This window comes from Amblyomma americanum, chromosome 3 (genome assembly GCF_052857255.1).
Source record: "Amblyomma americanum isolate KBUSLIRL-KWMA chromosome 3, ASM5285725v1, whole genome shotgun sequence".
NCBI classification, from domain to species: Eukaryota; Metazoa; Arthropoda; class Arachnida; order Ixodida; family Ixodidae; genus Amblyomma; species Amblyomma americanum.
In genome coordinates, this window is record NC_135499.1 from 121,081,966 (window position 1) to 121,109,057 (window position 27,092).

Genomic DNA, 27,092 nt, shown 5'->3' on the forward strand with positions numbered 1-27,092 from the left:
GAAACTGTGACCAGACGCCCAGTACGACATGCAAAGGAACAGTTAGGACATCCGACTTAGAAGTGCTTATCGACGGCCAGAAAGTTACCGCTCTAGACGACACAGGAGCCGATTACTCGGTGGGGAATAGAACATTCGCTCCGCAGCTCAGGAAACACGCCCGTTTGAGACGGCGCACAAATTCGCACTGCAGGGGGCCACCTCGTTACCCCATCAGGACGATGCACACCGCGAGTGACTGTCAAAGGACATAACTATCCTCCGACCTTCGTTGTGCGACGGCGATGTTCCCGCGAAGTGAACTTGGGCATGGATTTCCTTAATGAGCATCAGACGATCGACGACCTGCGATCCAAGCTCATGTTCATCACGCTTTTGACGGACGAGGCCATCCTTTCGATGAGAACAATGAAAAATCAGGTTGCTCTGAGTGCCCTGGAGGAAGAAGTGAGCGTCCCACCCCCTTCAAGCGTCATAGTAACCGTAGGCTCCACAAAAGCCAATAACACTAAAGCCATCATCGAGGAGAACGTGCAGTTGCTTTTAGACCGAGGAAGCAGCATCGCAAGAGGCATCGCACGTTTTAGCAATAGCCAAACCGATGTAATTCTAACTCCAGTGAAGAATACCGGTACATGAACAGAGGAACGATGATTGGTTTCTTTGACAAAATATCCTATGTACGATGCTCTTTCACCCTCAGCGACCCATCCGCAGAAGATTGGCCTGACCAAAAGAACTCACCCACTTTCGACATTAACCCAGCCGTTTACCACAACAGACAAGACCAGATCCGCAATTTGCTTCTAAGCTTTAGCGAGTGTTTTTCGTCATCGCCAAATGCCCGACAAACGCCGAGAGCTAAGCACCGCATTACAATCGACCAGCAAGCCCGACCTTTCCGCTTAAGCCCCCACCATGTGTCGCCGCGAGAATGACAAGCCATCCGCGACCAAGTGGAAGAAATGCTTCGCGACGAAGTCATCCAGCCTTCAAAGAGCCTATGGGCGGCACCGGTTCTTCTAGTGAGAAAGACGGCGCTCTTCGACTCTACGTTGATTACCGCCGCTTGAACAACATAACAAATAAGCGCTTCTACTCCCTCCCCCGCATCGACGACACACTGGACCGCCTCTGCAACGCCAAGTATTTCTCATCGATGGACCTCAAGAGCGGCTGCTGGCAAATTGAGGTCGATGAAAGAGATCACGAGAAGACCGAATTCACCACTCCGGATGGCCTCTTCGAGTTCAAGGTGATGCCATTTCGTGTCTATTCTGCACCAGCGACGTTTCGGCGAGTAAGCGATGCAGTGCTGGCAAGCATGAAGAGGCAAATTTGTCTGGTATATTTAGATGACGTCGTTGTCTTTGCCTCGAACTTTGAAGAGCACCTGAAAAGACTTCGAACAGTACTAGACACAATCAAATTGTCCATCCTAACATTGAAAGCAGAAGAGTGCCACTTTGTCTATGAAGAGCTGCTATTTCTAGGCCACATCGTTAGCAAGGAGGGAGTATGACCAGAAGCGCAAAAAACATCTGGTACTGAACAGTTTACATCGCCGGCCGATAAGAAAGCTGTGCGCAGATTCCTCAGACTGCACGTAATACCGACAATTTGTGAAGAACTTTTCGCGCTCGCTGAGCCTCTGACTCACCTCACAAAGGGAGACGTGCCTTAAATGGGAAGCGCCACAGTTGGAAGCCTTCCAGGAACTTCAGCGTCGTTTATGGTCACCTCCTATCCTCACACAATTTGATAAAAACGCCATGACCGAAATTTATGCCCACGCCAGCAGCTTGGCCCAAGGTGCCGCCCTCGTTCAGAAAACTGGCGGACTGGAGAAAGTAATCGCATACGCTAGCCGTTCACTGGGCAAGGCCGAGGCTAACTAATCGCAAAACTGAGAAAGGTTGCCTTGCCACCATCTGGGCTACGTCGAAATTCCGCCTCTAGCTGTATACGGACGACCGTTGAAGGTAGTCACCGGTCACCACGCATTGTGCTGGCTGGCTACTTTGAAGGAAAACTCTGCCCGTCTCGCTCGATGGCAAGAATTCGACATCACCGTCGTTTACAAGCCCGGACGCAAGCACTCTGACTGCCTGTCACGAACCCCTGTAGATGCACCGCCACCGGACGACCATGAGGATGCCTTCCTGGGATCCATCAGCCCCAGCTCTTTTGCGGAGCAACACTCGGACCCCGACCTAACACGCCTCATCGAGTACTTGTAAGGCAAGGTTTCTTCACCCGCCGCCTCATTCAAGCGAGGACTGTCTTCTTTCTGTGTACAGAATGATGCCCTCGTGAAGGAGAACTTCGCAGCGAACAAAACAGCCTACTTCCTTTGTTGTTCCGGCTTGTCTTCGCGAAGAAGTTCTACAGGCTTCACACGACTAGCCGACAGCTGGATATCACGGGTTTACTCGCACCCTCCGTCGCATTCAAGAAAGGCATTACTGGCCCCGACGGTCTGCCGATGTTGACATTATGTGAAAACCTGCCGAGATTGTTAGCGACGAAAGTCCCCTCCCACCCGACCAGCAGGATATCTGAACCTCATTGAGCCCCCTTAAGCCCGCTTCAGCAGATTTGCATGGACTTCTTTGGCTTTTTCCCAAAGTCAACGTCTGGAAATAAGTGGATCATCAGCGACCGATTACATGACCCGCTACGCCGAGGCAAAAACCCTGCCGAACGGAACAGCAGCAGAAGTCGCCAAATTTTTCGTGGAGTGTATTCTTCTTCGACAAGGCGCCCCCGATGTGCTTGATCATCACGGACAGAGGAACAACATTCACGGCGGAACTAACACAAGCCATCCTGCGTTACAGCCAAACCAGCCACCGGAGGACAACTGCATACCATCCGCAGACCAACAGACTGACCGAGCGCCTGAACAAAACCATCGCCGATAAGCTCGCCATGTATGTCGATGCCGAACACTAGACCTGGGACGTCATCCCGCCTTACGTCGTCTTTTCCTACAAAACCGCTGAGCAGGAGACTACCCAGATGACGCCTTTTAGGCGCGTCCATGGCAGGGATGCCCCGACCATGCTAGCCGTCGTGCTGCCCAACGTTCCCTAAGATGATAACGTCGACGTCGCCGCCTACCTTCAACGCGCAGAAGCTTCAAGACTGGCCCGGTTACGGATACAAGACCAGCAGCGGACCGACGCCAGACGCTGCAGCCTACGAAGACGAAACGCGGAATACAAGCCAGGAGCCAAACCCTGGTTTTGGGCGCCCATTCGCCGCCACGTATTGAGTGAAAAGCTTTTTCGCCGCTATTTCGGCGCGTACAAGGTTCTTCGTCGGCTAGGTGAACGGGGCTATGAAGTCGTCCCAGACAAAATGGCTGCATCCCAGCGACGCCACGTGCGACCAGAAGTGATCCATGTCGTCTGTCTAAAGCCCTATTGTGCGCGCTAAAAATTAACGACACTGTGTTTCCACCTTTGGTGTTTATTATGCACAATCGATTTTGTTTCTAGTCGCCTTATGTTTTAAAGCATCGGGTCGATGATTCTTTGAGAGGGGAGAAATGCCGCGAATCTTTGTAGAGTTTCTTAGTATATTCTTCAAAGCTGTTGCCATGACACTTTATCGTTGTTTGCGATGCAAGACGCGACCACATTTATCTCGATTGATCGCATCCAGGTGGAGTCGATTCTACGCTGTTACAGAATACTGTAACTTTGCACGCTTTATCTCGAAAGTTGGCTGTCAGCTTTAAATTGAGCACGGCCGAGAGCGGCGGGCATTCTGTTCGACGACCACCGAGCACTCTTGTGGCTACACCTCCGCCGAGTGCATTGTGGGCGCAAGTCAGCAGAACTTAACAGCTTTGTTTAGACACAACTTTCGGCGTCTTTCTGCCCTCCAAACTGCAGTCACCACTTCGTGGCAGCATTTTTATGCATTTCTTAACTGTGCAGCTCACTCTGTACCATACATTACGAAACATTTCTATAAAACATGACAGGAGAAGAGAGGAGAGGGCAGATACTTTAATGAATACAAGAGAGGTCTGCCTATTACATAAAAAATGTACTGATTGATCATAGTGCCACGTAAAAATTTGCTTGTCAAACGAAAAATATACAAGGAGAGTCACCTAAGACTGTCAGCAATTTTTTAAAATAGGTTTTTTGAGTTAGAACACCCCTTTTTTCGTCATAACTTTGTCAGCGGTGTAGCGCATTAGAATACAGCTATGACGTGTGAACTGAATGTTAATAAATATTGAATAGTTAACCATTTAACTCAAGAAACTTGCAGCTCCCCGTATGTAATATACATATAACACATATTTTCTCAAAAGCAATTTTCTTCGTCTCTGCACCGGAAGCAGTGCTGGTGGTGCGCATGGCCGCAACGGAAAAACGTGCCACCAGAGTGAGGGCTAGCCACGTCTGCGGGTGAATCCCACAACGGCACATCTGCTATGTCATCACTAGCTGCTTGCCCTTCCCAGTCAGGTGCTGCAAAATGAGCACGTGACAACCGCACCGCTTTGTGACGAGCGCTGATTGGCGTGTCTTGCTCTCTTTTCAGCCGCGCAATTCCTGTTTCTCCTGGGTGCGGCCTCAAAATTATTCGCGCGGCAGTGGCGAAGCGAAATTTTTTTCGAAATTATAAAAACTGGTGTCCATATAACCATCAATGGGCAACAAGCCTGTCAATAAATGAGGAGTCTAGCCGTAATATTTAAAGCATTATACAAACAATATTAGCTAACCAGCTTTAGCACGTCTAAGCTCTTCTCTAATGCACTACATCGCTGACAGTGCTGTGCCATAAAAGTGGTCTTATAACTCAGAAATCGTGATGATCAAATAGCTAACAGTACTACGTGAGACACCTTTTATAGCGGAGCAGACACAGGCACAAGCGCAGCTGAACAGCTCGAGCCAAGGGACTCCCAGCATTAGGTGTTCATTTTCTTTTGTGCATATCGTCGTCAGGCAACCCTTAGACGGCCAAACGACACTCCTCGCTCAAAGCAGGCATATGCTCAGCTGCAAGCATTAGCTGAGCGACGTCAGTCGCGGAATGGGCGGACGACGTCGGTGGATCCGGAGAAACGATTGAGGAGGGAAATCGAGGGCCACCTGAGGGCGCCTGCGTTGAGGCCCAGTGTTCAGGCAGAGGAGTATTTCGGGCACTTTGACTTTCCGAAATGCATCCCACAGGATGACAAACAAGCCGAAACACATGGGCTTCCAGATGTCAGCAGTACTCAACATACTTGCGAGGTTTGTGACATGGAGAGGCGGGCTCAAACATGTTGACATACCAGATCGCCTAGCTCGATGGCCTCTCGTGTTTTTCTGCGTTGTTGAGCCGGGATTGTCGTGTCAGCTGAGACGTGCATGGAGAGCGTATCAGTTAACGCACTAACTAAAGCCTTCTGTCTCGGTGTCATAGCTGCAGTCAATTTGTGCATGTACAACGCCACCGGAGGACATCATCGACGACTTTCGAGAGAATGTTGCGGTCTAAATCTATTAGAAATTTCCGGGGAGCACAACACGATGAACTGTAACGCCATGCAGGCAATCTGTGAATTCTGTAGCACAGGTTCTAACCGACGTGTCATAGCGACGTGGCATAATAAGTGACAATGGCAATCCACTTATTGCAAAAGCGAAGTGTCTAAAGACAGCACGTCAGATCGACAGCAATGCAATAAAATGGTTAGGGTTGAAGGTGCAGAGGCTAAAGGGCATCAACAGGCAAAATATGTATCTTTTTTACTCTCACACTGACTCACTCTAATTACCCTGTGCCAAAAACTTCCCAATCTCATCTAGCCATCTGGCTCTCTGCCGTCCTATACTACTCTACCATTTCTTGTAATCCACCCTTGCGCTAAGGAAAAATCAATTATTTATTCCCCGCACTCCAAGTCCTGCGCGTGTCCCTTTCCTCCTCTTAATTTCAGCTATCATCAACTTGGTTTTGCTGTCAATTCTGTTGCTTACGCACGTTACCTCTACCACATTCTCTAGCATAGGTTTGCTTGACTGTCCGCAGTTTGATCGGAAACCTATCATTATTGTGGATTCGAAAGCCCGCATGCAAATGCTGGCCAGCACCAACTATGATACACTGCGTCGAATCTGTGTTGTTTTCTCATGTTCTGTGTGAAATCCGGTAAGTCGCTTTACACTTTATTCACTCTATGAGGCACGGCTACATCGCACTGGGCACGCACGGCACTCTGCTACTGTATTCGACATTGTTGCTGCCTTGAAATTCGTTGCAGCAGGAGGTGATAGTGGGTTCTGTCTTACGCTGGCCGAGCAGGTTTTGTTTTGTTGCCCAAATAAACACCTTCAATTAGAAGCGCTCTTCTGTCTTCCTGTCAGCCTAATCCTGTGTCGGCCGGGCAATTTTTACATCTTTCCAGTCGATTCACCTTGTTGTCAGCCTGACTGTCTTCCCCATATGTGACAACCCTTTCCCCTAGAGGGATATTCAAGAAATGCTAGTATAGACCTGATAGTGCACGCTAAACGCACAACACTCCAAACGTCTTCTTAAGCTATTTCCCTCCTACTATTTGCATCTGCGGTCAAACCATTTCATTTGTAGCTACCACTACTACTAGTAAATGTACGAGAGCAAGAACAAAGAGCTAGCATTATTTTCCTTCACGAGGTCCTCCCTTCATATTTACATAGACCCCAGGCACTGTTCTCGTCGAACTTTTCCCCTTGACGAGCCAAGCACGAGGCATGAGTGAATGAATACAGATAGAACAGCGCACGAAATTATTGGAAATCAAAACTGGATTTCAGTTCGCGATAGCTTAAGACGCACGCACAAAACGTTTTGTGTTTTCCGCACATTAAAGCACGAGGTATGCATACCACTTATATCTCAAAGCGGAAATTTTCTACAAAGCAATACATAACTACACTCGCACTCACAAGCAAACAATTTGTATGTTGAGTTTTATAAGCTTAGCTTCCCTTAGTAATTCAACGAGACATAAAGCAAACAGATATTATGTGGTCGAATAAATTGTTCTGACGGCATCGCTATTTGCCATGAAATGCTTGATCAAAATATTTATATTATTTGCTTTTGTGTAGGAGCAGTCCATTTTTCTTGCTGAGGTTCTTTATTTCAATGTTTTCTTTCACTATCGAACTAACATAAGGCAAATTATGCGGCGGTATTTGTAGCAGTGGCTAGTCCGCAAAGAACAGAAAAACTACAAAACACTTCTCTTTATAAAACAAAGTGTTTATCAGGAAGTTCTAATGTTACTCACGAAGAGGAAACTGCTGCTCTCTCTATCTGGGACTGTGCTTAGATTTGAACAAGATTAAATTTAGGAATGCGTTTTAGTGGAAGAAAGTAGCGACGTCCAAATTGCTCGTTTTTGTTATCGTCATATGTGGTAGTTTTATTATGGAGAGGGGCTAGACCTTAATGGGCACCGGACAGGTTGAAGGTTGAATCTCGCAGAAGTGAACCTCGTCAATAAAAATAATATACTTCAAGAATTCAGGGTCGCAGTCTGTGTGTTAATAGCCATTTGCAGAAGTTCGAAGCCTCGTTCAAAATAAATGTGCTGTAATTCTTCGTGTAGGCAGATGTAGAAGGGCTGTAATCGATAATTTACGAGCACCTTGCAATTTATATAGCCTGCGTCCCAATTGAAAGTCGTAGTTTCACGTACGCCCGCTTCTGGCTTGGACGCAGCACTCTGTAGTGTAAAAAAGTGGTTTATAACCACACACAGTTCCGTGGATCTTTGCTCTTGTGGCGCCTTTCGGCGTTATCGCCAAGCCGGAGCACCGCTGGTCGAAGAAAGCGAAATCACATGCCTCCGAAAAAAAAAAACAACGGTCTATTCCTCTGTTTGGACAGCAGGAGCTCCTGAAAAGCGGTGTGGAAAATCAAATATAATCTAATAAAAAGAGGTATATGCAATTTTTGCTTCATAAAGTACGTGAGTGCACAGGCTTCAAGCTCTTCAATAATTTTTTACTCATTTTCTTCACTAACCAATATGCTACTTAACGTGAACTTGCTGAACCCGTGTATAAACGAAGTGTGGGCAGGAAAGAGCCAATCAGGGTGATGTCCCTCGGCCACAGAAACAACTTCCTTCGGCCTTTCATCCCCGGACACCATCGCCTCTACAGATCAAACAGTTTATATTGCGTGTGAATGTGAAGAGCCCCATGCCACAGGATGCTATACTGCAAGCTGCACAGACCTACTCAGCGAGGAAATATACGCAGGACACCCACATCTTCACCGATGGCTCGACTTCTGAGCAGCGCTTTGCGGTACTGTCGCATTTCGTCAACTACGGCGCAATAAAAAGAGTGCAACACATTCTATTCGAATGGCCATCGTATACGGTGGAGCGTGCGTACTGGGAACATTTTATGTGGCCGTTCACACATGTGTCAGCAGAGGACTATGTTAAGTCCCTTAGCCTGCTTTACGCAGCACTGGGCTTTTTATTTGCGTTCTTAAATGACGTTGGTCCACTCTACATACTCATATTGCCGTAAATCTCATCATTATGCACTCTTCATGCAGGGAGCTTCGTCATTCCCTTCTGTAGGACATTGCACGTCATCAATTAATATCTTGTATCATTACTCGTTGATGCAGATTAACGAAAGTGCAAGTCTCATTTATATTTATCCTATTCCTCATTGTTTCCTATTTTTTACTTTTTACTTTATAATTTTGTGCTCGTCTCTTCATCCATTTTTGCATCCCTAAGTTCGTTTGACACGCAAAGTAGTAAATCAGTGAATTTTTCATGCCGACTAATACCTCTGTTCTGTAATAAAGGATCACTCTCTCTCTCTCTCTGAGTGCTGAGCAGACAAGAGTTGCGCGTTTAGACGCACATTTTGCTGCCCAGAAGACTGGCCTATCACCATGTCGGATATTTCTTGAACCGGCAATCTTGCGTCAACTCACGATGCCATTTACGCCTACTCCTACGTAGTCCAAACAGAGTACTGTAGCTTCTGCTATGCGCATTTATCAGCCCTCAGTCTCTTCTAATAAACTGATACCAACCTGCTTGTTGAAAGAAAAACGCTGTAATAATAGCATCTATTCTCAGCATCACACGGCACTCTGCCTGGCCGCGGAAGGAAGACAACAGTTCGCGCACGGCTGGCGAAGACTGTATACAATATTGAAAGCTGACGCCGATAGACGAAAAGGAGTTCAGGGGAACGCAACGTAATAACGCCAGTGATGACGCTGTGCTCTGTCATTTATTTATTTATTTATTTGCTTACTATTCCTCAAATGTTCACAAGGGACATTAGATGAGGGCTGGGCTGACTAAATAGTAATATTTTGAACATAGATGACCTGCGGCGGCAGATTTGAAGTGAACGGCATTGACGATGGTCCCCACATCAGATGGAAGGCCATTCGAAGGAAGAAAGACTGCTGATACGTTACAGGGCGTGATTGCTCGTGGTGGACGGCATTAGGATGGGAGTTACGGGATATCCGATGAGCGCATGCGATACAGGGAGGCATCGTGGTTAAAGCTGTGATAAAATCTGTGATACAAAAAAAGACGGGCGATTTTGCGACTTCAGGCTATTGTGGGAAGATGGAGCTGGGTTTTTAGCGCAGAAACGCTATTGTGACAATTGTAAAGGTGTTTATTCGAACCGCAGGTCGGTAGGCGTTGGTCGGATGGCGGCACGGCGGACACACTCACAGGCATCACTCGAGAATCACAGCTGCACTTCGTCTACCTCTTCTCTGCGCTGCTTGAACTCCTGCCAGTCGGTCCCATTACAGCTACTTCCTCGCCAAAAAAGGAGCCATCCTGGCGACTTACGGGGAGGAAAGCATGGGCGGATCACAATAAGGCTTGAGGCACTCGACGTGCACAGTTTCGCACCCCCGGCGACGGTGGTCCGCAGAGGGGGCGAGCGGCTCAACGATGTAATTCACGGGAGAAGTTTGTTGCACCAAGCGGTAAGGTCCGTGATAGCGAGAAAGCAGTTTTGGTGTGAGGCCGGGAGTGGAGGAAGGCACCCAGAGTCAAACAAGGGCGCCAGATGGGTATGACGCGGGAGGGTCCGAGGAATCCCGGCGGTGCTTCTGATTCCATTGGAACTGTGTAGTGAAAGAGCGGGCAAGTTGCCGGCACTCTTCGGCATACAGGTGAGCTTCGGAAAGTGATGTGGTCTCGGAAGGCTCAGGGCGATAAGGAAGGATGGTGTCCATGGTTGATGTAGGCTCCCGGCCAATAAGAGAAAGGAGTAAATCCCGTAGTTGTCTGCGTAGCCGGATTATGCGCGTACGTGACGAAAGGGAGCACTTGGTCCCAGTTCGAGTGGGCGGTGTCAACGTACATACATGACGAGCATGTCACTGAGTATGCGGTTGAACCGCTCAGTCATGCCGTTGGTCTGGGGGTGACAGGCGTTGCATGGTGCAGCGATGAATGATTTGGCATTGCTTTGGCAGGGCCTCGACGGCGTCTGAGAGAAAAACACGGCCGCGGTCACTTAGCAGTTCTTTAGGGGCGCCGTGACGAAGAGCAAGACTGTGTAGAATGAAGAGAGCGACATCGTTTGCGGTAGCAGATTTGAGAGCTGACGTTTCGACGTAACGTGTTAGGTGGTCAACGGCCACGATGACCCAGCGATTGTTAGCCGATGCAGTTTAAAGCGGGCCATAAAGATCAATGCCGACGCTGTCAAAGGGACTACCAGGGCAAGGTAACGGCTGCAAAGGAGAGGCGGTGGGCTGAAGAGGTTTCTTGCGACGTTGGCAGGCGGTGCACGACCGAATGTACGGACGTATGTAGCGGTACATACTTCGCCAGTAATATCGCAGATGAAGGCGAGCATATGTTTTCAGTGCACCAGCGTAACCGCATTGTGGAGGGGCGTCGAAAGAGGCGCAGATGGCGGCACGGAGGTGTCGAGGGATCACCAACAGCCACTTCCGCCCGTCGGAGAGGTAGTTACGGCGGTATAAGAGGCCATCCCGAACGGCGAAGTGGTGGGCTTGGCGGCGAAGGGTCCGGGACGAAGAATGCGGCGAGGAGTTGTTCAGGAAGGTGAGCAGCGAGGTGATCCAAGGATCCTTCAATTGTTCGGACAGCATATCATGGACGTCGAACGGCGAGAAATCGTAAGCACAGACGAGGGCAGAGGCTGAATCGCATGGGAGCGGTGAGAGAGAAAGGGGGTCGGCGTAGGAGTGCTTCCAGCCAGAGCGATAAATGACGTGAATATCAAACTCTTGGAGACGTAAAGCCCAGCTGGCGAGTCGGCCAGAAGGATCTTTGAGGGAGGATAGCCAGCAGAGGGCATGATGGTCTGTGACGACATAGAAGGGGCGGCCGTAAATGCAAGGTCGGAACTTGGAAATCGCCCAAATGATGGCAAGACATTCTTTTTCTGTGACAGAAAAGTTCGATTCCGCCTTGGTTGAGGGGGCGGCTGGCGTAAGCGACAGCATATTCCGGATGCCGAGGCTTTCGCGGGGCAAGAACTGCACCCAAGCCCACACCGCAAGCATCAGTGTGAATTTCTGTCACACAGGAGGGATCAAAATGGCGAAGGATGAGGGGAGAGACCAGCAGGCGACGTTAAGTGCTGAACGCTGTATCGCAGGCTGGTGACCAAGACGAGGTTCGGGCTGCCGGCAAGAAGCTGCGTTAAAGGGGAAATGATACAGGCGAAATTGCGGATGAAGCGGCCAAAATAGGAGCATAAGCCTATAAAACTACGAAGTTCTTTTAAGGTGGTCGGTTTCGGGAAGTCAGCGACGGCGCGAAATTTGGCAGGGTCAGGAAGAACGCCGTTCTTGGAGATGACATGGTCTAATATTGTCAGCTACGCAGCACCGAAGTAACATTTCTTCAAGTTGAGCTGTAGCCCGGCTTCAGTAAGGCACGTGAGTACGCGCTGGAGGCGCTGCAGATGGGAAGGAAAATCTTTGGAAAAAACGACAATGTCATTCAGGTAACATAGACAAGTTTCCCATTTGAGGCCGCTGAGATTATTATCCATCATTCTCTCGAATGTAGCTGGAGAATTGCAGAGGCCGAATGGCATCACACTGAATTCATACAAGCCATCTGGGGTGACGAAAGCGGTTTTCGGCCGGTCAGCGGTAGCCATCGGCACTTGCCAGTAGCCGGAGCGTAAGCAGAGAGATGAAAAATACTGCGCTTCCTGCAAGCAATCCAGTGCGTCGTCGATTCGGCGTAGAGGATAAACATCCTTGCGAGTGATCTTGTTGAAACGGCGGTAGCCCACACAGAACCTGATTGACCTATCTTTTTTCGTCACTAAGACAACAGGAGAGGCCCAAGGGCTGTGAGAGGGCTGTATAATGCCGCGCTAAAGCATGTCGTCAACATTGTCACGGATGACGCGGCGCTCACTCGGCGAGACACGGTACGGTCGCTGGCGCAAGGGGGCGTGCGTACTAGTGTCAATTGCGTGAGAGACGGCCTACGCGCGCCCCAAGGAGGGCTGGGAAAGGACGAAAGAGTTGCGGAAGCGGTAGAGAAGTTCCAAGACCTGGTCACGATAAGCGGACGGAAGGTCGGGAGCGATGGCACAATGAAAGACGTCGGAGAGAAGCGGATTGGGCGCAGTCGCACAACGGCCAAAGGCAGTAACTGGGGGACAGGCACGTGTATCGGAGAACTCGGACGCAAGAGCAGGATCCAGTTCTTCAATAAAGCCTAGGCATTCGCCGCGAGGAACAGACGACGGGCACGAAAATAGGTTGGTGACATAGATGGCGCAGTGGCCGTCGGAAATCGTGAGAACGGCGAAGGGAATCAGAAAGCGCTGATGGCGGGTGGCGGCTGCGGTCGGTGTGAAAAGAACAGGGCTGCTGAGGGAACAGTCAGGGCGGAGCGGGACGAGGACCGAACTGAAGGGAGGTATGTCGGTGTCGGTGGCTACTAGAAGCTTAACGGAGCGCAAAGGCACGTCACGCAATGACACATTCATTACACACGGGATAGAGCTCAAGTTCAGCACGGGCACAATTAATCACTGCGCGGTGGGTGGAGAGGAAGTCGCAGCCGAGGATGATACCTTGAGAGCAGGCGCCGAGCACAAAAAACTCGATTGTATAGGCGACGTCGTTAATAGAAACGCAGACCGGGCAGGCTGCGATGGGGTGGATGTGCTGATATGTGGCCGTACGCAGTGAAACTTCAGACAGCGGCGTTTTCACCTTACGGAGTTTGCGGCGAAGGGCGTCTATAATTACTGACACGCTGCACCCGTGTCGACGAGAGCGACAACGGGGACGCCTTCAACAGACACCTCAATGACGTTAGCAGGAGGAAACGGAGGACTTATCGAGTTCGCAAAACACGCAGTTCTTGCCTCCGGAACTGCGGCATTCATCTTCCTCTGGGAGGGGCTCCGGGCGGCGGAGCGTCGGAGCATCGGATAAATGGAACGTCGGCGAGGTGAAGTCGAGCGGAGAGTAGGGTACTGGGAGTGAGGCGTAGATGAGGACGAGAAGAAACACGAAACACAGGACAGGCGCTGCCTGTGTTTCGTGTTTCTTCTTCTGGTCTCCGTTTCATTGCGCTGTGTCAATCTGTGACTTTCTATTTTAGTTGGCCTAGTGCGACGAGCTGCTCAGAAACTCCAACTTGCCTCATTATCAGTTCCCGACTTTTATGGCTTTGCAAGGCCGTATGAATTTGCTTTGGGGTAATTGACATTAAGGAACTAACTGTCGAACGCTCCTCCCGTAACTAAGGATGCCGTAAGGGCGGCTCACCTTCCTGCGGACAATTTTTCAACGCGCCCCGATCAGGTATCCTCAGTTGGGCCTCCCTTGGAACCTCATTTCTTGGAGATAGCCAACCCTCTGTCTACATAATTCGCTTTTTTATCCTTGACCTGAACGCACAGTTCAGTGCGCAAACGCTCACTCTGTGCTTACGCAGCATGGCGAATCCGGCGGCTGCTGCAGCGGCGAGTTCAAAATCGCGGTTTTTTGTCAATGGTAGGCATAGTATCTGCAACCTGTACGATCGATGAATTGGCTAGATTAGTTTTCTGTGTGGTTGAGTTTCCGTATGAAAATGTGTACGTGTACCCGTCTCCGGAAATTATGTGCGAACATTCCAAGCCATCTAGAGCACTGAAACAACAAAAGTAAATTTGAATATAAATTCTGATAGCTCCGCGTACATAAAACTAAATTCAATGTTATAGATGTGCGCTTGTTTTATGCTACTGATTTATTCAAATATATCTATAATATACATGTATTCTCGACATAATATGCGTATAAGCGGCTCCTCGTCATTGTAAGCGCCTCCTGACATAGACACCTTAAAAGAATGCTCTAAACTTTGATGGCTGCAGTCATTGCTTCCATGCTTTAGGAAAGTATGGACGGCTCCATGTTCATGGTAGGAAAACAGTATACGCTAAAGACGTTTCTAAAATTTGACCATAAGTCTTCAGTTTGCCTGTAAGCGTCCAAAGGGCAGAGCAGGATTCGTTTGAGCAACACAGCTGTGAGTGATTGGAGGTCAAGAGGTATCAGCCTAATCCACATGCGCCATGAAGTGACGAATCTTCGGGCAAGCAGAACAGAAAAGCGTTGGTGTACAGTTGGTGTACACAGGGCAGGTTTACTTATTTGCTTGACTTATACCCGCAGACGCTGTTGGGACGCGCAAGGCAGCAGGCAGCATGAAAGATGAAGACGACAAAGCATCCAGCCACTAGATGGCTCAAGGATTTCCAACTTCCAGGTAACACAGTTTAGCCGCGATACGACGCCACTAGAGGAGTTAGTATGACATTACTCCCTCTCTTTGAAAGATACCTACTCGGTGGGGCAGCAGTGGGAGGCAGGACAACAATGGTAGTCGCATGCATCTGGCGTGCGATGTAGACACGCGCGAAGGGCTAGCAGGCGTGGTACGGCTTCATCAGGGCGCGTGGACTACTTCGGAGGTCGGCCGTCTTGAAGAGCGAACAGTTCCCTGGGGTGAACTTCGTAGGTGACTTCACTGAGCTGACGGAGCACCTCGTGGGGCCAAAGTATCTGCGTAGAAGCTTCTCAGAGCGCCCTCGCATGCGGATTGGGCTCCACACCCACACTTGTTCGCCGGGCTGGTGACGCACATTTCGGTGGTGGAGGTTGTAGAGCCGAGCGTCGTGGACTTTCTGGTACTGGATGCGCTGTCGAGCGAGTTGGCGGGCGGCCTCAGCGTAACTAACAAATTGGGCAGCACCCATAAAAGAGGAGGTAGCGGGAGCTGGCAGCAGCACTGCGCCCAGCATGGTTGTGGCTTCGCGACCATGTAATAGACGAAATAGAGTGAAGCGTGTCGTTTCTTGGACCGCAGCGTTATACGCAAAGGTGACGTAAGCGAGTATGACGTCCCAGTTCCGGTGGTCCGCGTCTACATACATGGAAATCATGTCGGCGATAGTCTTGTTGAGCCGTTCGGTGAGGCCGTTCATTTGAGGTTGGTAAGCGGTTGCTTTGAGGTGACTGGTGCTGCTCAGGCTCATAACCTCCTGCGTAAGGGCCGAGGTGAACGCTGTTTCTCTGTCAATTAAAACGATGGTGGGTGCACCGTGAAGAAGCACAATGTTTTGAATGAAGAAGTTCACAATTTCGTCAGCGGTGCCACGGAAAAGGGGTTTAGGCTGACAGTATCAGCTGGGGTAGTCGGGGACAACCACAATGTAGCGGTTACCCAGAGAGGACTCTGGAAATGAGCCGAGCACGTTCATGCCAACTAGATGAAAGGGGACCTGAGGCAGATCAATAGGCTGCAGTAGGCCGGCTGGCTTAGTCGGCGGCGTCCTGCGACGCTGGCGCTCGCGGCAAGTTCTTACGTAACGCTTCACGACTGCAGCAACCCTGGAACAGTAGTATTTTTGCCGTATTCGGGCCAAAGTTTGACAAAAACGCGGGTGATCAGAAGATGGGTCATCATGGCTCGCCTTCAGGACTTCGTCGCGAAGAGCCGTAGGCACGACGAGTAGATAAACAGCTTCCGGCGGACTGCAGTTTTTCTTATACAGGACGCCGTCGCGTAAACAGAACTACAACAGCCCGCGCGAAAAGATTCGCAGGGGAGACTGAGCGCTTCTTTCCAGATACTCAATGAGGGGCCGCAGTTCACTGTCGTCTCTTTGGTGATGAATGAGAATGGACGTGGAGATGGGGCCAAGAAAAACAAAATCGTCGCCGGGTTGAGCTCGGGGGTTCTCGATAGGAGCACGAGACAGACAGTCGGCATCACTGTGCTTCCTACCGGACTTATAAACGATGGTGACATCGAATTCCTGAAGTCGAAGGCTCCAGCGCGCAAGCCGCCCCGAGGGATCTTTGAGGGTCGCCAGCCAACACAGCGAGTGGTGGTCGCTGACGACCCTGAAAGGGCGCCCACATAGGTACGGGCGAAATTTTGTTACTGTTCACACAATGGCCAGGCATTCTTTTTCGGTGGAGGAATAGTTCGCCTCAGATCGGGACAAGGTGGTGCTCGCGCAAGCAATTACGCGTTCAAGACTATCCTGCCACTGCACAAAGACCGCACCGAGGCCGATGTTGCTGGCGTCTCTGTGTAGTTCAGTGTCGGCTGACTCGTTGAAGTATCCAAGGATGGGCGTACTTTGGAGACGAGTGCGGAAGTCTTCAAAGGCTTGCTGTTGCTCCAGGCCCCAGAAGAATGGTTCGGAATCTTTCGTGAGTCGCGTGAGGGGCTCAGCGATCTGGGAGAAGTTCTGCACAAAACGCCTATAATAGGCCCAGAGACCGAGAAAGCGGCGCACACTGCGTTTATCGGTGGGCACAGGAAAAGCAGCCACGGCGGCAGTCTTATCGGGGTCTGGGCTAACCCCTTTAGCGCTCACGATGTGGCCCAGAAACTTACACTCTTAGAAAGCGAAGTGACACTTTTCGGGCTTCAGGGAAAGACCGGCCGACCGAATTGCTTCGAACACAGCGCATAGACGTCTCAGGTGCTCTTCGAACGTATCAGAAAAGATGACAACGTCATCCAAGTACACGAGACAGGAGTGCCATTTCAGATCAGCAAGAACGGTGTCCATCATCATCTGGAAGGTTGCAGGAGCCGAGCACAGGCCGAAAGGGAGCACCCGGAATTCGAACAGACAGTCCGGTGTAATAAAGGCGGTCTTTTCCCGGTCGCGTTTGTCCACCTCGATTTGCCAATAGCCGCTTCGTAAATCTAGCGATGAGAAGTACTTGGCGTGGCGCAGCCTGTCCAGGGAGTCATCAATACGCGGGAGAGGATAAACATCCTTTTTAGTGACTTTGTTTAAAAGTCTGCAAGCAACGTGGAACCGTAGGGTTTCATCTTTCTTTGCTACTAGAACAGGCGACGCCCACGGGCTTGTCGACGGCTGTATCATGTCGTCCTGGAGTATTTCCTGAACTTGGCGATGAATGGCATCACGCTCCTTCGAAGAGATCCGGTAAGGCTGACATAACGGCCGCTGGTTGGCGTCAACTATACTTCGTTGCTTTTTTAGTGGTGTCTGCCTAACCTTGGAGATTGAGGCGAAGCAGTCGCAGAAAGACTGGATAACGCTTTCCAGGCAGCGTTTATGATTAGACGGGAGGTTCTGGTTCACGTCAGTTTTTATGAGAGTGGTCGGTGCCTAAACTGATGCCGGGTCTCCGGACAAAGCGTGCTGTCCCGCCAATTCGCCGTTCTCTGAAATACGCAGTAGCTTTTCTCCCAGGCAAACACAGGTTCACAGCCAAAATTGGTCAACAACAGTTCAGTTCGGCGATTGTTCAGTTCAACAATTCCGCGAGCAACACAGACTTGCCGACCAAGGAGCAGCGACATGTTGGTTTCAGCGATGCCATGAATTCCGGTGCTGTTATCGCAATCTACGGTAACAAACATGCTGGCATTGACGGCATCAATACGTGGTCGTCACAGATGCGTAACTTAGACGTGCGTGGCTCGGGATCGCCGAAACAGAGGGTTGAATGGGAAATGACACGAACAGCTCCTGAAGGTTGATGACGCCGTCGTACTCCTGAAGGAAATCCAAATCGAGTATCAGGTCTTTGGAGCACTCGGGCAGCACAGCAAAGCAACCAGGGAAAGTAGCACCGCGGATCTGTATTCGTGACGTGCAGGCGCCAATCGGCGTTACGACATGGCCATTGGCGGTGCAGATCTGCGGCCCACGCCAAGGGGTCAAAGCTTTTCTGAGAGCCGTGGCTAACCCACTGCTCATTACGGAAAAATCAGCGCCGGTATCCACAAGTGCGGTCACATCGCGGTTATCAGCGGTTACTGGGATTTCGGCAGACACCAGTCGGTCACAGCACGTCGTTGTCGTTGAGGTCGTCGGGCGAAGTCCGTCGGTCGGGTCGTAGCAGTGAATCGTCTATTTCGGCAGAAACCAGTCGGTCACAACGTATCGTCGTTGAAGTCGTGAGGTTAAGTAGTCGTCGGTCGGATTGTAGCCGTGGATCGTCGGGTTGATGCTCTTGACTTGGTCCAAGAGCAGCGGCTTTACCCCCAGAGGACACCGTCTTCAGTTTTCCTGATGTGGGGACGTGCCTCCGAACTGGCCGGAAGACGACGGGCGGCTTGGCGAAGAAAACCGCTTTGAAAAAACCAATTATTATATTATGGCGATCTGGACTAACGTCGCTGCGAGGTCGATGGCTGCACGTTATCGGACAGATATTTCTCGATATCCCGCCGCCGTTCTCCATAGCGTGGTCGAGGTGCATCAGGTGAAAAACCCCTCAAGCACATTCTGCGGTAGGGGCAGTGGCGGAGGATGAGGCCGGGTTCCCCGCAGCGGTAGCAGAGTGGCCTATAGTTTGGCGTACGCCAAACATGCGCTTTTCTCATGGTGGACCGGGACTCCTGCGGTACGGCGGGTACAGCTGCAATTGGATACCGCAGTGAAGGCACAGAAGTGACGAGCGAAAAGGCTGGCACCACTTGCCCAGGATGGCTTTGTAGGGCTTCACTGTATGTCATCACGTAGGGTGGCGGCTTTGGAGCTGGTGGCGGCTGAACAACTCGCCGGACTTAATCTCGGACCACGTCCGGTATGACAGCGACGCTGGCCTGTGGAGCTTCGAAGCGAAGTTTCTCGAGTTCTTCACGCACCAGGCTCCTCACAAGCTCTCGAAGCTCCTCAGTGGGTAGCGACATAGGCGTACATTTGTGAGCGGCTGCTACACTAGCCTGACGACCGTAGTGCGCGCCCCGTTACTGCAGAGAACGCTCCATGCTTGTTGCCTCCTTGGCAAAATCGGCCACCGTTCTTGGCGGGTCACGGACCAGTCCGGCAAACAGTTGCTCCTTTACGCCGCGCATTAAGTGGCGTACCTTCTTGGCTTCGGGCATAGCAGGATCGGCGCGATTGAAGAATTGCGTCATGTCCTCTATGAACATGGCGACGCTCTCGTTCGGCTGCTGCGACCTCGATTGCAAGGCGATTTCAGCCTTCTCCTTTCTTTCGCTGGTGTTGAACGTGGCTAAGAGCTCTGGGCGAAAAACCTCCCAGTTAGTGAAGGAAGCTTCGTGGTTCTCATACCACGTCTTGGCCGAGTTCTGTAGTGCAAAGTAAACGTTCCGCAATTTGCGCTTGCCGTCCCACTCGTTGAAGCCCGCCACACGGTCAAAGCTGGGCAATTAATCTTCGATGTCCTCAAACCTATCGCCGTGGAACGATGGGGGTGACCGAGGTGTTTGAAGGATGAACGGTGGAGCATTCCCGAGATGCTGACTTGTCTGGCTGGCCGTAGTAGACGTCGTGGCCCTTGCCAATGCTGTGAGTTGGTCGAGCTCCGGTTGTAGGCCTCGCAGGCGGCGGTTCTCCTTGTGGACTGGTGTTGTAGCCACGCGTTGAGAACTGACGCCAAGTGTGTCCTCGAGGTCAGCGTACATGGGCCGTTTCCCAGCACCTTCACCAAATATGTCACCGAGAAACGGTTGGTGTACGCAGGGCAGGTTTACTTATACGCGCAAGACGCTGTTGGGACGCGCAAGGCAGCCGGCAGAACGAGAGACAAAGACAACAAAGCATTCAACCCCAAGATGGTTCAAGGCTTGCCAAGTTCTAGGTAACACAATTTAGCAGCGATACGGCGCCACTGGAGGAATTAGGAGTGTGGCAGTGCCACTGTAGTCGCGGCAGCTAGCACTGTACCACATGATGGCGGGGCCCTGCGGTTCCCCCATGCGATGCCTCTCAAATGCCTACGTTGCCACCTCTGTGAAGCATGTGGGTGATGCCAGATTCCCCTTGCCTTTGTGTTATAACACGCTTCAGTCCCTTGTCAGCGTTTGAAGGCAAAAAAGCCCAAATCACTTCATTGCCGAGAACGGTAAAGCAGATGTGAAGTAAATATCGTCTCTACCCAGGAAAAACTTGGGCAAGCTCAAATAGACCACCTGCGATAAGCTGCGTTTGTCTACATTGGTCATGGTGGTGCTTAAAAAAAGGCATGCCTGCATGCTCCCCATATCGATAGAATATCCAATTTTTGAGGGTGTACTCAGCGTAAACGCGTCATCTACGTTGCCAAAAAGTCGCCAAGGCCAAATTAGGTTGGTGCTGAAGTTCTGCAGTTGGCCTTGCCTCATCCTTACAGGAGCTGATCAAACCGGTCTCCCTGGATACTTCTGAGTATGCATTCTTTTAAGTGTATGAGCTGTAATATGCGTCCCTGTGAAGCATTAGGAGTTGATTTCGAACAGAATTTTAAACCTCTTTACTTCACTAGAAAAAATTCGATGTCTTTCCCTCTCGCAGTCACATAGGTAGCACAAAATAACTACAACAAGCACGCCGCCCTGCCAGAACGCACTAGTCAACGCCTGCCTCCCAGTTCATTAAGCAGCACACATGACCTGTCTGCATGGGGCCCAACATCATAGGGACAATGAGGGTCACGTGGGCTTCATGTACTTCGATGCGAGACCTGCCATAAAACTTTACGTAGGCTTCCCATATGGGGCCACACGTGGCAGACCAGTGCACTTCAAGGGGTGTTCGATGTATTGCCCCTGTGGCTCTGACGTGAGCAGTTGGAGGTGTGGCAGCCTGTAAAATATCTATTTTGGACCACTATGGCACTGTGGGGAAAGAGCTGTGCAAGCTGAAAGTGACCTTGTGCCTGTAGAACACCTTTTGGTCCCGCATATGACTTACGTTGGCGCGAACTGCAGAGTCTGCATTGGTGCCTCACGAGCTGCCCAAGCTCCTTCCGTCACAGTCCCAACCCAATAGCCCATAGGCGAAGAAAGATAAGACAACACAAATAAGGTGAAGGCAAGAACCATAGAAACATTTGCGGCATCATGGCCGTTTCTTCGTCTAGAGTCCTCGTCCTACTGGCGCAGTGTAACTTCTCTCTAAATGAACCAAACAGCCTTCAAGAAAGTTTTAATAAAACCTTATGCACACTTTGTACCATACAAGTACACAACAGACTACACGTGCCACCTCGTTTCACATGCGATATGTCAAGGTACCGTATTCATGGCAATCCGAAGTGTATAGCTAGTAGAACAAATATGCCTCAATACAGTGAAACACAGATTATTAGCATAACATTTATAAGCAGGGTGTTCTGGCCAGTAGGAAAAAAATTAAATTAAAAGTGCGGATGCTACAAAGATTCAATTAACAGTGATTAGTAGGTCATTATCCTGTCACAGTATTTCTTGCACATAATTTGCCATATAACCAAGACGACTGTTTACACGCAAATATAAACTGAACATTATCTCAATTAATAAGAAAGGAAACGTCAGGTACTTGAAAAACTGCAGAGCGACCAGGTTACGGTCCGTTGCCTACAAGGTATTTACTAATGCAATCGCTAACAGCGTCAGGACAGCCATACACTTCGATCAACCAAATGATTCGTAAAGGATAATCCCCAATCGACCATATTCACGCTATCAATCAGGGCATAGAGAAATGCGCAGAATAAAACTAATCCCTGCATATACCCTTCGCTGACTACAAGAAAACATTTGACTCAGTGGAAACCCCAGCAGTCATGCAGGCATTGCAGAATGAGGGTGCAGAAGATTCTTATGTTAAAATACTGGAATATATCTGTAATGACTGCACAGCTACCAAAGTACTCGATGAAGGGTATCAGGCATGGAAACACGATCTCGCCAATGCTATTCATCGCCTGTTTACAAAAGGTACTCCGAGGCCTCAATTGGGAACAAATGGGGGATAAGAGTTAATGGAGAATACCTAAGTAATCTGCGATTCGCTGATGGCATTGCCTTGGTAAGTCACTGAGGAGATGAACTACACAGCATGATAAATGAGTTGGGCAGGCAGAGCTTAGCGGTGGGTCTAAAAGTTTTCATGCAGAAAACCAAAGTAACGTTCAACTGCCTGGCAAGAGTACAGCTGTTGACGATTGGTAGCGTAGTGCTGTAAGTAGTCTACATAGAGCAGGTAGTGAACGCTGCTCCGAATAATTAGAGGGAAATAACTAGAAGAATAAGCATGTATTGGGACGCATATGAGAGATTCTCTCAGACCATGAATGGCAGTTCACCAATATACCTTAAGAGGAAAGTATACCACAGGTGCATCTTACACGTAATCACCACCTATGGGGCAGAAACGTGGAGGCTAACGAAAAGGGTTCAGTTTAAGTTAAGTACAACGCAACGAGCAGTGGAAAAAAATGATAGGTGTGACGTTAAGAGACCGGTAGCGGACGGAGTCGGTGAGGGAACAAAGGCGTGTTAATGACATCCTAGTCGAAATTAGGAGTAAGAAATGGGATTCGGCAGGGCATGTTATGCGTAGGCGAGATATCCGCTGGTCCTTAAGGGGAACGTAGTGGATTCCAAAAGAAGGCATGCATAGCAAGGGGCGGCAGAAAGTCAGGTGGGCGGGAAGTTTGCGGAGATACGGTGGCCGCAGCTGGCAAAGGACGGAGTTAAGTGGAGAGACAGGGGAGAGGCATTTGCCGCGTAGTCAGGCTAATGACGATGATCAGTTTTTATGCAAAAAACTTGAGTGTGACTTTTTTTTAGCTTAAAATATTAGAAGAAGTACTGTAGGGACTATATTAGATATGAGCTGCGTAAACTGCTGGAACGCTTAGCTTCCAAGCTGAAAGCTGTATATCTATTTCATCACAATAGTGCATATACTTACAAAAACTGCGCTATCATTAAGGAGACAGGTTTTCCTTGAAGGCTATCTGGCCGCTATTGTCTCCACACAGGCATAATGTGAGAGGCGCAAAAGAGAATACAGCCTCCTTTCACAAAGGCTATACAAATTTAAGCCAATGTCCTTGTGTTTCCCTAGGGACCCAAGGTCCTGCTGCTTCACGACCGAATTTTCGGGTTCAGGCTTCTTTACTCACCACAGGCAGCTCGTCAGTAACATCAGTGATAGCTAACCACGCACAAAGCAAGATTAAGGGAAACATTTTTCTTCGTTTAACACTAATGCATTGCTGTGGTTTGAATATATATCCGAGAAAATCCTGCGTTTTATTAACCACAAAATGTCAAAGAGACCTTTACGAGGATAAAATGCGTCTGACGCTTCTTGACCTTTGCAGCAGAGTGAAGACAGCTTCTGCTGTTTAATGGGACTTAGAATTCACCGCTGGCAGTACATTAGCCATCGTTAGTTTTATTGCGCAAGGGTTGTTGCTTCCCCCTCCCCCACTTTTCGGTAACGTGCATGCCATTTCTGCAAGTTGTTTGAACGTAGGGATTTCTGGGCGCAGCTACAATATTGGAACGACGATGACGAGGCTATCTTCCATGTCCTTACATCTTCGGGACCTAGAAGTAGGATCAATATGACTCTCTGGTATCGATGAAAACTACCGAAATAAGAAACAAACAGGAGTAGAAAGAGACCTTCTATGCAACACATTTATTAGCCTACACTGCGGTTTCTTTCTGGGCTTCATCTTTTGCACGTCACCTCACTCTCCTACTCCTTGTGTCAGGTTAAACCAGCCCAGGAGACTCGGGCATTGAGAATTGAAAAGAAGTGCAGGTTTTTTCTCTTGTATTTCATATGCCTGCCAAGATGAGGACGCCTAAAGAAAAACAGGAGAATAAACTTAAGCTGCGTCTCAAGGGTATGAAACCATAGCTTTAATGGGTTAATGCCGGTGTATGCGGGATTTCTCGTTCTCGGCTTTAAATTCACAGATTGCTGAGAGTCCTCATACCACACCTGGCACAGTGGCACATCCATTAAGCGATGCGTCGCTGCCCTGCGATGGCAGATGCTGCAATCGGCGGAGCATTTGAGACCCTGGATACCCTTCCCGAGAAAGCTGTCGCGAAGAATCATTAACTTAAGTACCACCTGCCACGGTGGTCAGTTTGCTCACAATCGGGTGGGCAAGTGGTGATGACGCCACAAGGACGCGTGATTTAGGCTGCCCGCTTAGGTTGTCAAAGCGCCCGATTCGTCCAGCAGTTCCGGCCGTGTGGCTTCAAACGGTCCACGCCGTCACCGACGCCAGTAAATTTTTTTTTTTTCCGGCATGGGGTTCTAAAGTTCTCGCGTGAAGAGAAATTAACGCACAAACGATCGGTATGCGCTAAGAAATATGCGATACAGGACCTTGCGTGGCCTGGAGGGGACTTCAATAATAAACGCAAGATGGTGTCTAACCCCTTATTCCTCTTCGGTTTGCAGCTCATATCCCTTCGACGCCGCCATTTCCACAATGCGCACTACTGGCTGTTTGCCAAATATGTTCCACTTGCTCTAACAGCGTGGCCACGGGGTAAAGCTTGTAAACTGGAAATATCTGAAATAAATGGAGACCGAACAAACCTAGCTGCATTCGTCAGTTAAAAGGCACTTCGACTGCTTCTCTAGCTGAAGGCTAGACCAGGCGCCAGCCCACAGTATTTCTATAAACTAAACGGGAGGTTTTCGCCGTTTCTGCTACTCCGGGCGATACTGTATTTGGCTTAAACTACTAGTTTTCTTCTGCTGTTTTGTGACCAGCTGAATAATTTCTTGGCTCAGCTTGTGGGCGAAGCGTCCCTTTGAAGCAGCACTTGAGCAACATTTGCCGTCCGTGTCTTGTCTCTCTGCAATTTCGTGTTACTGGGAGATCAAAGTAACTGATTTAACTATTCTTTTCCTGCTCAAATTCGTCCTTCGAAATAAATTATGAACAAAGGTACAGCTTCATTTTGTCAGTAAATGCTGCGAGGACTCTGCACTGAAGCCTCTGCGTCCGCGTGTGTTGTTTATGTCAGGTTGCTTGGTCGGTAGCGGGGTCTGGGTAGATGTTGGTTTTGCACCGCCAGAAGATCGGGGCAAGTTTTCAAAAGGCTTTTTAGCGTTGCCGCTGTGGCCAGATGGGACATCTGAACGGAGGGGCCGGGGATCAGGATGTCACCCTTAGTTCAGCGTTCAGCACTGTACCCATTCGGGCTCTCCGCTGCGCCTGATCCTCGTGGAGAGTTAGGCCACCGAGAAGCTGAGATCCCCACGAAGAAATATATAAGTGCTTGGAGCATCGGAAAAGTGTTTTCACTTCAAGAACCACTGCGTCTAGTGCAATAAGCTTCCACACAGGTAACGAATGTGTCACATCCAGTGGATGAGGTCTCTTATCAGCTCTAGTGAGGTTAGTCGTAATGCCTCCATGCGGCACAACGTGGACAAGACACGGAAATGATTCCACTATGTAGAACACATTTCAAACTATGTCCAATTAAGTGGCTATGTGCCACAGCGCCACAGCTTTTGGGGAGGAGTGTGTATACAAGGAAAACAGGGGCGGCGCTACTAAAAGAATTTCGCGAATGTGGATAAAAGCTCTTAGAATGGATTTACGCTATGCCTGCAAAAAGGAATGGGACGCCTCTGTGTCTATCACTTCTCTCTGCCCACCAGAGAGAAGCCAATGCGGAAAGCACGTTTTTTCACACTTTCGACATCGAGCAGGTGAGTGGCGCCTGCAAGAACACCATCGATTGGCCTAGATGCTCCGAGTCACATAGCGGCGACGTTTGCTGCGTGACTGCCTTGAAGTGCGCCTACTGGCATGGCCCTCACGATTCCTTCTCGAAAAAGTGCCCCCACCTAAAGAACCAACGGGCAGTATACAAAAGCAAGTGATGCGAGATCATTTTAAGCAAAGAGAGGCCGCGCTAAGTTGCGCCAACGTCGTTCGCGTCACCGAAGGTTTTCTAAAAAAGCCGTTACTTTTGGTAGGGAGGCCTCTAGCACTACTGCTCTTGTCCTCCTCCTCCTCCACCAGTCGTAGTAAATCAGGGGAGCCCGACGGATGGTGAAGCCGGACATGCTGCTTCAGACGTTACCTGGCCATCTCTACCGTAACCTTGCACGTCCACTGAGCCAGGAAAGTTATTGCGGTCCCTAAGTTCTCCACCTACTGCCGATCCTGAGAAAGGCCAAGATCTGGACCATGGCCAAGATCTAGACCATGGCCAAGAACTGCAGGTGATAGCAATCCTCAAGTCCGTACTGAGTGCCATACGCGCTGTTCAAGCCTGAGCACGCCAGCAGCACAGAATTCGCTACAAGTTCTCGACGCACTAACTCCAGTTCTCGCCGCTCTGCAGTAGCAGGAACAATGGCTCCCCAGCATTAACATTTGAAACAAAACTGAAGGAAGCCTCTATTTTTCAATGGAATGCCCACAGACCCATGACCCTAATTTTAGAAATTCGGCAATACGTTTACGCAAATAATTTAGCCCTTCGTGTGATTTGTGAGCCGAATGTACCAAAGATATTGCGACTGTCAGGCTGCGAGGCGTTTGCCTCTCCCACGCACCGAGGAAACAGTAAAGTCATCGTCTACATTCGGCGTGACCCTAAGTATGTGCTCCACCCGGTTGCCCCAAATAACGACAAACAGTACATTTCCCTAACAGTGAAGAGGTGTAATCTCACGTTTACGCTAGTTGGTACGTATATATCGCCATGAAGTCGATTTGACGCTTGATTGATTTGTTGACGGTTACACCTTGCACTTGGATCGTCATGGGTGACTTCAAAGCTCACCAATCTATATAGG

General features: G+C 49.7%; 1 protein-coding gene across 2 annotated transcripts in view; it reads right to left on the minus strand.

Moving 5' to 3' along the window:
* Positions 1–23,523, minus strand: part of LOC144123272 (uncharacterized) — a 41,821-nt gene extending 18,298 nt beyond the window's left edge. Inside the window, exon 1 of one of the 2 annotated variants that reach the window (XR_013313058.1) lies at positions 23,422–23,523. The gene's annotated coding sequence lies outside the window, so the exon portion shown is untranslated. The other variant, XM_077656127.1, reaches the window with a different exon arrangement.
* Between the last annotated feature and the right edge of the window lie 3,569 nt (positions 23,524–27,092).